This window comes from Mesoplodon bidens (genome assembly GCF_964165515.1).
Source record: "Mesoplodon bidens genome assembly, chromosome: 18".
In the NCBI taxonomy this organism is placed as follows: domain Eukaryota; kingdom Metazoa; phylum Chordata; class Mammalia; order Artiodactyla; family Ziphiidae; genus Mesoplodon; species Mesoplodon bidens.
In genome coordinates, this window is record NC_138175.1 from 20,443,073 (window position 1) to 20,452,341 (window position 9,269).

Here is a 9,269-nt window from a genome sequence, read left to right on the forward strand (position 1 = left end):
TCTTACCCTCTCCTCCTCCCCCTCGGACTTTGGCTGTCGGGGCTGCTTAGGCCCTCGCTGGTCCGACTGGCAGTGATGCTGGCTTGGGGATTCCTCAGGCCCACCCCCGCATTCTCCCCTCACCCTTGTCCTGGCGGCTGGGGACCTTTTTATTGCCGCCCCGCCCCCCACCCCCCCCACCGTCGGAGCTCCCACCATCTCTCCTCGCCCAGAAGATTGTCTGCATTCGCTGTCTCCAGTCTAGCTTCCTGCCCTAGCTCGCGTCGGGGATCCAGGAACCTAGGCCTTCAAACAGCGAGACCTCTCTATTGTCTTCCTGCGGCTTTCACCCCACTGTCAGCTCCCTGCCCCACTCCCGCTTTCTCCCCTGACCACCCCTCCCATCTTTGGCCAGCCCAGCCTCCTGCGGCCTCTTTGCTGTCTGCCCCAGCCCTGGATTCGGCACCACCCCCATCTTCATCCCAGGAGGACTCCCAGATAGAGGCCTCGGAGCCCCAGCCCTTATACAACACACACATGTCTCCAGGGCGTCTGGAGTTCAGAGTGACCAAGACCCAGCCCATGACATTCTCACTATGCCTGAGCCTCTGCCAAGGGCACTGGCATCTGCCCTTCCACCCCCAAGAGCCAGAGACCTGGGGATTGGCCTCGTTCTCCCTGACCCCACCCTCACCTTCACCCCCCATCTATCACCAAGGCCCACACATCTTCGCCTCCTAAAGCTTTCTTAGATCTCTGTCCACATCTCATGACCACATTCTCCATTAGATCTCAGACCACTGCTGTCTCCTTCCTGGACTGTTGTGAGGGTGTCTTTAGGAGGCCTCTCTGCTTCCTCTCTTGATGCTTAAATCATCAGTCACAGTCACCTCCATTCTCCTCACCTGGAAAAACCTTGGGAGCTTCCATCTTGCTCAGGGTCTGGGTATAGAGAGTAAAAACAGCCCCTTGCTACCCTTTCCTCTGTCTATCCCACCTATAGAGCTTCTTATCTCCTCCATGCTCCCTCTTGCCACAGGGCCTTTGTACATGCTGATCCCTCTACCTGGAATGCTCTTTCTCCACCTTGTTATCTGATTAACTCCTCTTTTTCTTCTGTGATCATACTGCATTGTCACTTTCTCAGAGGAGACTTCCCAACCTTTCCAGCTAGGTAAGAGACATTCATTCACTCATTTATTTATTCATTCTACAGCAATGCTAGAAGCCCAGGATGCAGGGAAACCCCAGCTTTGTTTGCGGGGCGGCTGGGTGGGTAAACACTAAGCATGTCCAGAGAATCCTGAATAAGATGATTCCTGGTAATAGATGTCTGGCTGGTTCAGAGTGCAGTCAGGCAGCCTGTGTGGATGAAAGGACTGAGCTAAGGGCTGGGGGAGAAGACGAATCAGACAAGGGGTGGAGCCACATTGTGGAGGACCAGGCCTTGGTGTTTGGATTTTACTCCAAATTCCATGGGAGGAGGCCCGGTGAAGATTAGAACAGAGGATGACCTGGTTCTGATCTGTGTTAATTAAAACATGCCTCAAAACTGTAACTCAATAAGAAGAAGAAAACAAGCCAGCTTAAAGAATGGGCCAAAGATCTGAACAGACGATTCAACAAAGATATATGAACATCCAAGAAGCACTTGAAAAGATGTTCAATATCATTAGACATCTAAGAATGTGAATTAAAGCCACAATGAAATCATATTGTACTATACACCTATCAGAATGGCTTCGTAAAAGGGGATGCTGCTGTTTAAGTGCTGGTGAGGACGTGCAGCAACCAGAACTCTCAGACAGTACTGACAGGGGTGGAAATTGTTACCACCCCTTTGGAAGACAGTTTGGCAGTTTCTTAGAAAGTTAAACAGAGACCTAAGATCCAGCCATTTTACTCCTAGGTATTTACCCAAGAGAAATGAAAGCACATGTCTCTACAAAGGCTTGTAGGCAGATGTTTATAGCAGCCCTATTTTTAATAGTTCCCCCTGGAAACCACCCACAGTCCATCAACAGGTAAAGGGATAAACTAACTGTGGGACATTTATACAGTGGAGTACTTCTCAGCAATAAAAAGAAATAAATCATTAACAAACGCAGCAACATGGATGCATTTTGCAGATATTATGTTGAATGAAGAAAGTCAGACTCCAAAGGATGATACTGTATGAGTCCACTTTTGTGAAATTCTAGTACAGGCGAAACTAAGCTGTGGTGACAGAAGTCAGATCAGTGGTTACCTGGGGGCAGGAGGAAGCTTTCCGGGGTGCTGGAAATGTTCTTTATTTTGACTGGGGTGATGGTTTTACAGGGACGTACGTTTGTCAAAACACATCAAACTGTGCACTTAAAATGGGTGCATAGTATTTCATGTAATTTATATCTCTTCTACTGAAAGGGTTCTGAGAAAAAAGAAAATACAGTGACTGACTAGAGTGGCTGAGAGGGCCTAGGAGAGGGCAAGCCGATCCGGGTGGGTACCCTTGTATGAGGTGACTGGATACCCGTGACGACTGTGCATTCCCCGGCAGGCTCTGCACTCCCTAGGGGCCTGTCATCACGGCCCGCCCCATCCCAGAACCCGTCACACAGGATGGCACCAAGAAATGTCTGCTGTGGAATGAAGCGGGGTGGCCCTTTTCCTTTTACATTCTTTGTGTAAGGAATATTTTCTGTTCCCTTCCACTTATTTATCTTATTCTTTGGGTTATAATTATGTACTATTGTGCTTAATTTTGTTGGTTAAGTAGTTCCATCTTTGGCCATTAGGACCTCCTTCAGGAGGGTGCCTCTGTACCTAACATGCCCCATCTTTTTGTCTTTTTTCTGTTTTGTTTGTTTGTTTGTTTGTTTGTTTTGGCCATGCGGCATGCAGATCTTAGTTCCCCGATGAGGGATCGAACCCTTGCCCTCCTCAGTGGGAGCGTGAAGTCCTAACCACTGGACTGCCAGGGAGTTCCCATACATTTCCTTATTTTCTGACACTGTAAGATGCTTCAGGTTCATCTTATATTCTCCCCATCCCAGCCCTAGGATCAGCTGTTCTTCCAAGAAGCTCCAGTGCTTTTTACTGGAGAATGGTGTTTAGCAACCAAGATCTCTCCGGACAGTTGTTTTTTAAATTAATTAATTAATTAATTTGGCTGCTCTGGGTCTTAGTTGCAGCACATGGGATCTTCATTGCAGCATGTGGGCTATTTTAGCTGCGGCATGCGGAATCTAGTTCTCTAGTTCCCTGAACTGGGATGGAACCCGGGCCACCTGCATTGGGAGTGTGGAGTCTTAACCACTGGACCAGCAGGGAAGTCCCTTGGGGCAGTTTTTTTAAAAATTAATTAATTTGTTAATTTATTTATGGCTGAGTTGGGTCTTCGTTGCTGCACGTGGGCTTTCTCTAGCTGCGGTGAGCGGGGGGCTGCTCTTCATTGCAGTGCGTGGGCTTCTCATTGCCGTGGCTTCTCTTGTTGCAGAGCACGGGCTCTAGGTGCGCGGGCTTCAGTAATGGCGCGTGGGCTTCGGGAGTTATGGCTCGCGGGCTCTAGAACGCAGTCTCAGTAGTTGTGGCGCACGGGCTTAGTTGCTCCATGGCATGTGAGATCTTCCCGGTCCGGGGCTCGAACCCTCGTCCCCTGCGTTGGCAGGCAGATCCTTAACCACTGAACCACAAGGGAAGCCCCCTCTGGGGCACTTTTAATTTGCATTTCTCTAGTTATGAGTGGATCAAACTTGGGTTTTTTGCATGTGTAAGAGCCATTTGCATTTCCTTTTCTGAGAACTGAGTTTTCACGTCCTTCACTTATTTTTTCTATTGTTGATTTTTAAAAATTGATATCTAAGAATACATATATTCAGGAAATTAATCTTGAAATGTGAGTTATGAATATTTTTTTCTGATTTGTCATTTGTCTTTTGCTTTGCTTTTTTGCCATACAGATTTTTCTTTTAGAACCTGCTGTTTTTCTCCTGGAAAATATAAATGTAGTGAATGACAGTAGCAGGGTCTATGATGCTCACCATTCTTAGATGTAGTGGGATGTGCCTTTCTTGGTCATGGTGTTTTGCTCTTTTGATAAACCTCTGGATTCATTTTATTAGTATTTTATTTGGGATTTTGGCCTTGATTTTCATAAATAGAATTGACCTCTTGTTTTTATTTCATTTTATTTTTTGTGTTATTCTTTATTGTTTCCTAATGAAGGCATTTAAAGCTATAAATTTTTCTCTGGGGATCACTTCATACACATCCCCAAAATATTGCTCTAGTTTGTATCCATTTCTAATTAGCTGGTTGTTTCAGTTTCAAGTTCCTCTTTAATCCAAGAATTATTTTATTTTATTAAAAATATTTATTTATTTATTTATTTGGTTGCACCTGGTCTTAGTTGCGACAGGCGGGCTCCTTAGTTGCGGCATGCGAACTCTTAGTTGTGGCATGTGGGATCTAGCTCCCTGACCAGGAATCGAACTGGGGCCCCCTGCATCGGGAGCATGGAGTCTTAGCCACTGGACCACCAGGGAAGTTCCCGGCATTCTTGTTTATACATTTCTCATGTAAGTATTTGATGCAATAAATCTCTAAGTACTACTTTAGTTTCATCTCACAAATTTTAATATGTTGTGTTTTCATTTTTGCTTACTTCAAAATATTTTCTAATTTCTCTTGAGGCTTTATCTTTGACCCACAGATTATTTGGCAGTGTGGTGTTTAATTTCTAAACACTTGGAGATTTTCTACTTATCTTTATGTTATTAATTTCCAGTTTAATTCTGTTATGGTCAGAGAACATACTTTGTATGATTTCAGTTCTTTTAAATGTATTGAGATTTGTTTTGTGATTCAGGATATAGTCCATCTTGGTGAATTCTCTATGTATGCCTGAAAAGAAAGTGAAATTTGTTGAGTGAAATCAATTAGATCCAATTGATTGGTGGTGGTGTTTAGTTCTTCTATATCCTTGATGATTTTCTCTGTACCTGTTCTATCAATTATTGAGAGAAGAGTTGACATCTTCAACAATAACTGTGGATTTGTCCATTTTTCTTTTCAGTTCCATCAGTTTTTCCTTTATACATTTTGAGGCTCTGTTGTTAGGAACATTTAGTATTGTTATATCTTCTTCATAAAGCAAATTGACCTTTTTATTGTTATGTAGTGTCCCTTTTATCCCTGGTGATTTTCTTTGCTTTATACTTTGTCCGATATTAATATTGCCATTCCAGTTTTCTTTTGATTGGTGTTTGCATGGAATATCTTTTCCCATCATTTTATTTTTAATCTAACTATAGCACTATATTTAAAGTGGGTTTCCTGCAGATGGCATATAGTTGGGTCTTTTTTTAAATTTTTTTATCCATCTGGCAATTTATCTATTTTGACTGGTGTATTTAGACCATTTATATTTAATGTAATTATTTGTATATTTGGATTTAGATCTACCATTTTTTGTCCGTTTGTTCCTTCTTTTTGTTCTCATTACTCATCTTCTGCCTCATTTTGGATTATTTGAATATTTTTTAGTATTCCATTATAACTTACCTACTGAGGTTTTTTTTTTTTTTTTTTTTTTTTTGCGGTACACGGGCCTCTCACTGCTGTGGTCTCTCCCGTTGCGGAGCACAGCCTCTGGACATGCAGGCTCAGCGGCCATGGCTCACGGGCCCAGCCGCTCCGCGGCATGTGGGATCTTCCCGGACCGGGGCACGAACCCGCGTCCCCTGCATCGGCAGGCGGACCCCCAACCACTGTGCCACCAGGGAAGCCCACCTACTGAGGTTTTTTACTCTATCTCTTTGTCCAGTTTTTTTAGTGTTTTCTATAGGGATTGCAAATACATGTTTAAGTTTTCACAGTCTACATATAATTAATTTTTTACCACTTCAAATACAGTGTAGAAACCTGACCACCATATTTGTTCTTTTGTCCTCCCCTCTTTATGCTATAGTTGTCATACATATTACATCTACATACACTGGAAATCCCATCAGATAATGTTATGATTTTTGCTTTCAAAAATCATTTTAAAGAACTCAAGGAGAAGGATATTCTGTTTATGCAGATATTTACTATTTCTGTTGCTCATCCTTAATCTTTGAAATTCCATATTTTCCTCTGGTATCATTTCCCTTCTGTCCGAAGAACTTCCTTTGGCAGTTCTTTCAGAGTAGATCTGCTGGAAATGCTTTCTCTTAGTTTTACTCTTTTCAAGAATGTCTTTATTTTGCCTTCCTTGATGAAAGGTAATTTCACTGGATATAGAATTCTGGATTGACAGTTAATTTCTTTCAGCACTTGAAAAATGTGCCACTTCCTTCTGTGTTCCATGGTCTGTGATAAGAAATCCTCAATTATTCAAATTGCTGTTTCTCTATAAGTAATGCATCATTTTCCTCTGGCTGCTTTCAAGAGTTTTTTCTTCATTTTTAGTTTTTAGAAATTTGATTATGATGTATCTGGGCATGGATTTTTTGAATTTATTCTATTTGGAATTTACTGAACTTGAAACTATAAATTTATGTCTTTTGCCAGTTTGGGGAAGTTGTCAGCCATCAATTTTTCAATTTTTTCCCATACTCTTTCTCCTCTAAGTATCTATTTATACAAATGTTAGACCTTTTGGGATTATCTCTAAAGTCCCCGAGACTCTGTTCATTTTGTTTTGATCTTTTTACTCCCTTTTGTTGAGATTGGATACTTTCTATTGATCTTTCAAGTTCACTAACTCTTTCTTCTGTCATCTCCATTCTGCCATTAAGCCCATCCAGTGAGTTTTGTATTTTGGTTATTGTTATCAGTTTTTAAATTCCCACTTGATTCTTTTTTTAAAAATTATCTTCTATTTCTCCTCTAAGACTTTCTATCTTTCCATTTATTTCATGTATTCTTAGAGCATGGTTATAATGTTCTCTTTCAAATCTGTTTAATCATCCTAACATTTGTGATATTCTTGGGATTACTTTCTGTTGTCTGTCTTTTCCTTCATGAGACATTGTCTGGTTCTTCATACATCAAGTATGTGAATGTAACAAATGCCACTGAATTGTTCACTTTAGAATGGTTAATTTTATATTATGTAAATTTTACCCCAATAAAATGTTTAATTATCCCTTTTTAAAAAGTAACAAAGTACTGATACACACTATACGTTGACAAAAGTTGAAAACATGCTAAGTGAAAGAAGCCAGACACAAAAGTCCACATAATGTATGGCTCCATTTACATGAAATACCCGAAGTAGTCAAATCCATAGACACAGAAAGGAAGTTACTGGTTGCCAGGGGCTGGGGAGAGGCAGGAAGGAATGGGGAGTGATTCCTTAGTGGGTACAGGGCTTCCTTTTGGAGTAATGAAAATGTTCTGGAACTAGATGGGTGGTGATGGTTGCAGAACATTGTGAATATACTAGATGTCACTAATGGTATATTTTATGTGTATTTTACCATAAATTTCAAGTTGATACGTCTGATGTTTTACCATAAATTTCAAGTTGAACTGAGGTGCAGTTCTTTTTTCATTTTCTTCTTTTGCTTTTTTATAGCCAAATAAAGGATTTATTTGACAAAGGGAGTTCCCCTTACAATTAAAAAAACAAAAAACCCACCTTTTTTGTTGTATTATGTTTTTCATTTTTATTTATTTTTTTTAGCAAGTATTTGTCAGTGGTAATCTTGGAGTCATTACTGGTTGCAGGGGCAGGGGCGGGGAAGTCTTTTATTTGCTTTTCCACTTAATTGCTAGTTCCCTCCAAACTTTGAAGCTACTGCTTCACTGTTTTCTAATATCCAGAGTGGCCTTTGATATTTGGTATTGTTCTCTTGTCAGTAACATCTTTTTGCTGTTTCTCTCTCTGAAAACTTTTAGGATTTTCTCTTTATCTTTAGAGTTCCCGTATTTCACCAAGAAATGTGGATGTGAGGATCCTTTTCCAGTAAACTTGCTCACCACTAGGTGGCCCCTTTACATCAGAAGACTTTAGCTTTTCTATAGCTGAATGTTTTCCAGTTGTTTCTTTGGTTATTTTCTTCCCTCCCTTTTTTTCTGTTCTCGCATTATGGGATCCCTTTGAGATGGCTGTTGAACCTCTTGGATTTATCCTCCCTGTCTCTCTTAAGTTCTTCTAAAATAATCTCCTTGCCTTTTTTGCTTTACTTTCTGGGAGCTTTCCTGGACTTTATCTTCCAGAGCACTGATTTTCCACTGTATTCAAACTTTCTGTTAAATTTTTAAATCTTTGTCATGTTCCCCCCACCACTACCCCCAAAAAACCATTGTTAGCTTATTGCCCTTTTTTACAGTCTTTCTTGTTTTAAGGACACAGCATCCATCTTTATTCTGAATGTACTAGTTAGGATTTTGCAGAATCTGCATTTCTACTAGATCCATAGGTGATATGCCCACTCGCAGGCTGTTCCTGGCAGATACTCACCTGGTGTAGTTTTGCTCTGAAGGGGCATCTTCCTGCAGTCTCTGGTGACCATGTCCCTGACTGGGAGTCCCCTTCTCAGCAGGACAAGTGGCTACTAGCATATCACGACTTCTCTGATTGGGTGTGGAGAAACTTCCTGCTTCAGAGAGCCACCCCCAGGGATTGAGAGGAGTGGCTACACAAAGGAGTTTAGCAAGGTCCACCCTTTTCCACTGGATTCTGAGCACAGTCATATTTAGCTTATGCTTTTTGATAAAATTTACCTATGATGAAACACACAGATCTTAAGTATACAGCTGGATGTTTTGACAAATGTATACACCTTTGTAACCACTTCCCCCAATTAAGATGTAAAACTCTCTCATACTCCCGTAAGCTCCTTCCTGCCCATTCTCCACCTCCTGAGGCAACTACTGTTTCCATTTCTTTCACAATATTTTTCCTTGTTCATTTTTTTTTCTTGAAGTATAGTTGACTTACAATATTATATTCATTTCAGGTGTACGATATAGTGACTTAATATTTTTATAGATTATACTCCATTTAAAATTATTATAACATATTGGCTATATTCCCTGTGCTATAAAATATATGCTTGTAGCTTATTTATTTTATAAACTTAAATCCCCTACCTCTATCTTGCCCCTTGCCACTTCCCACACCCCACTGGTAACCACTAGTTTGTTTTCTATATTGTGAGTCTGTTTCTGTCTTGTTATATTCATTCATTTGTTTTATTTTTTAGATTCCACAGATAAGTGATAACATACAGTGTTTGTCTTTCTCTGACTTATTTTGTTAAGCACAATATCCTCCAGGTCTACCATGTTGTTGCAAATGGCAAATTCATTCTTTTTTA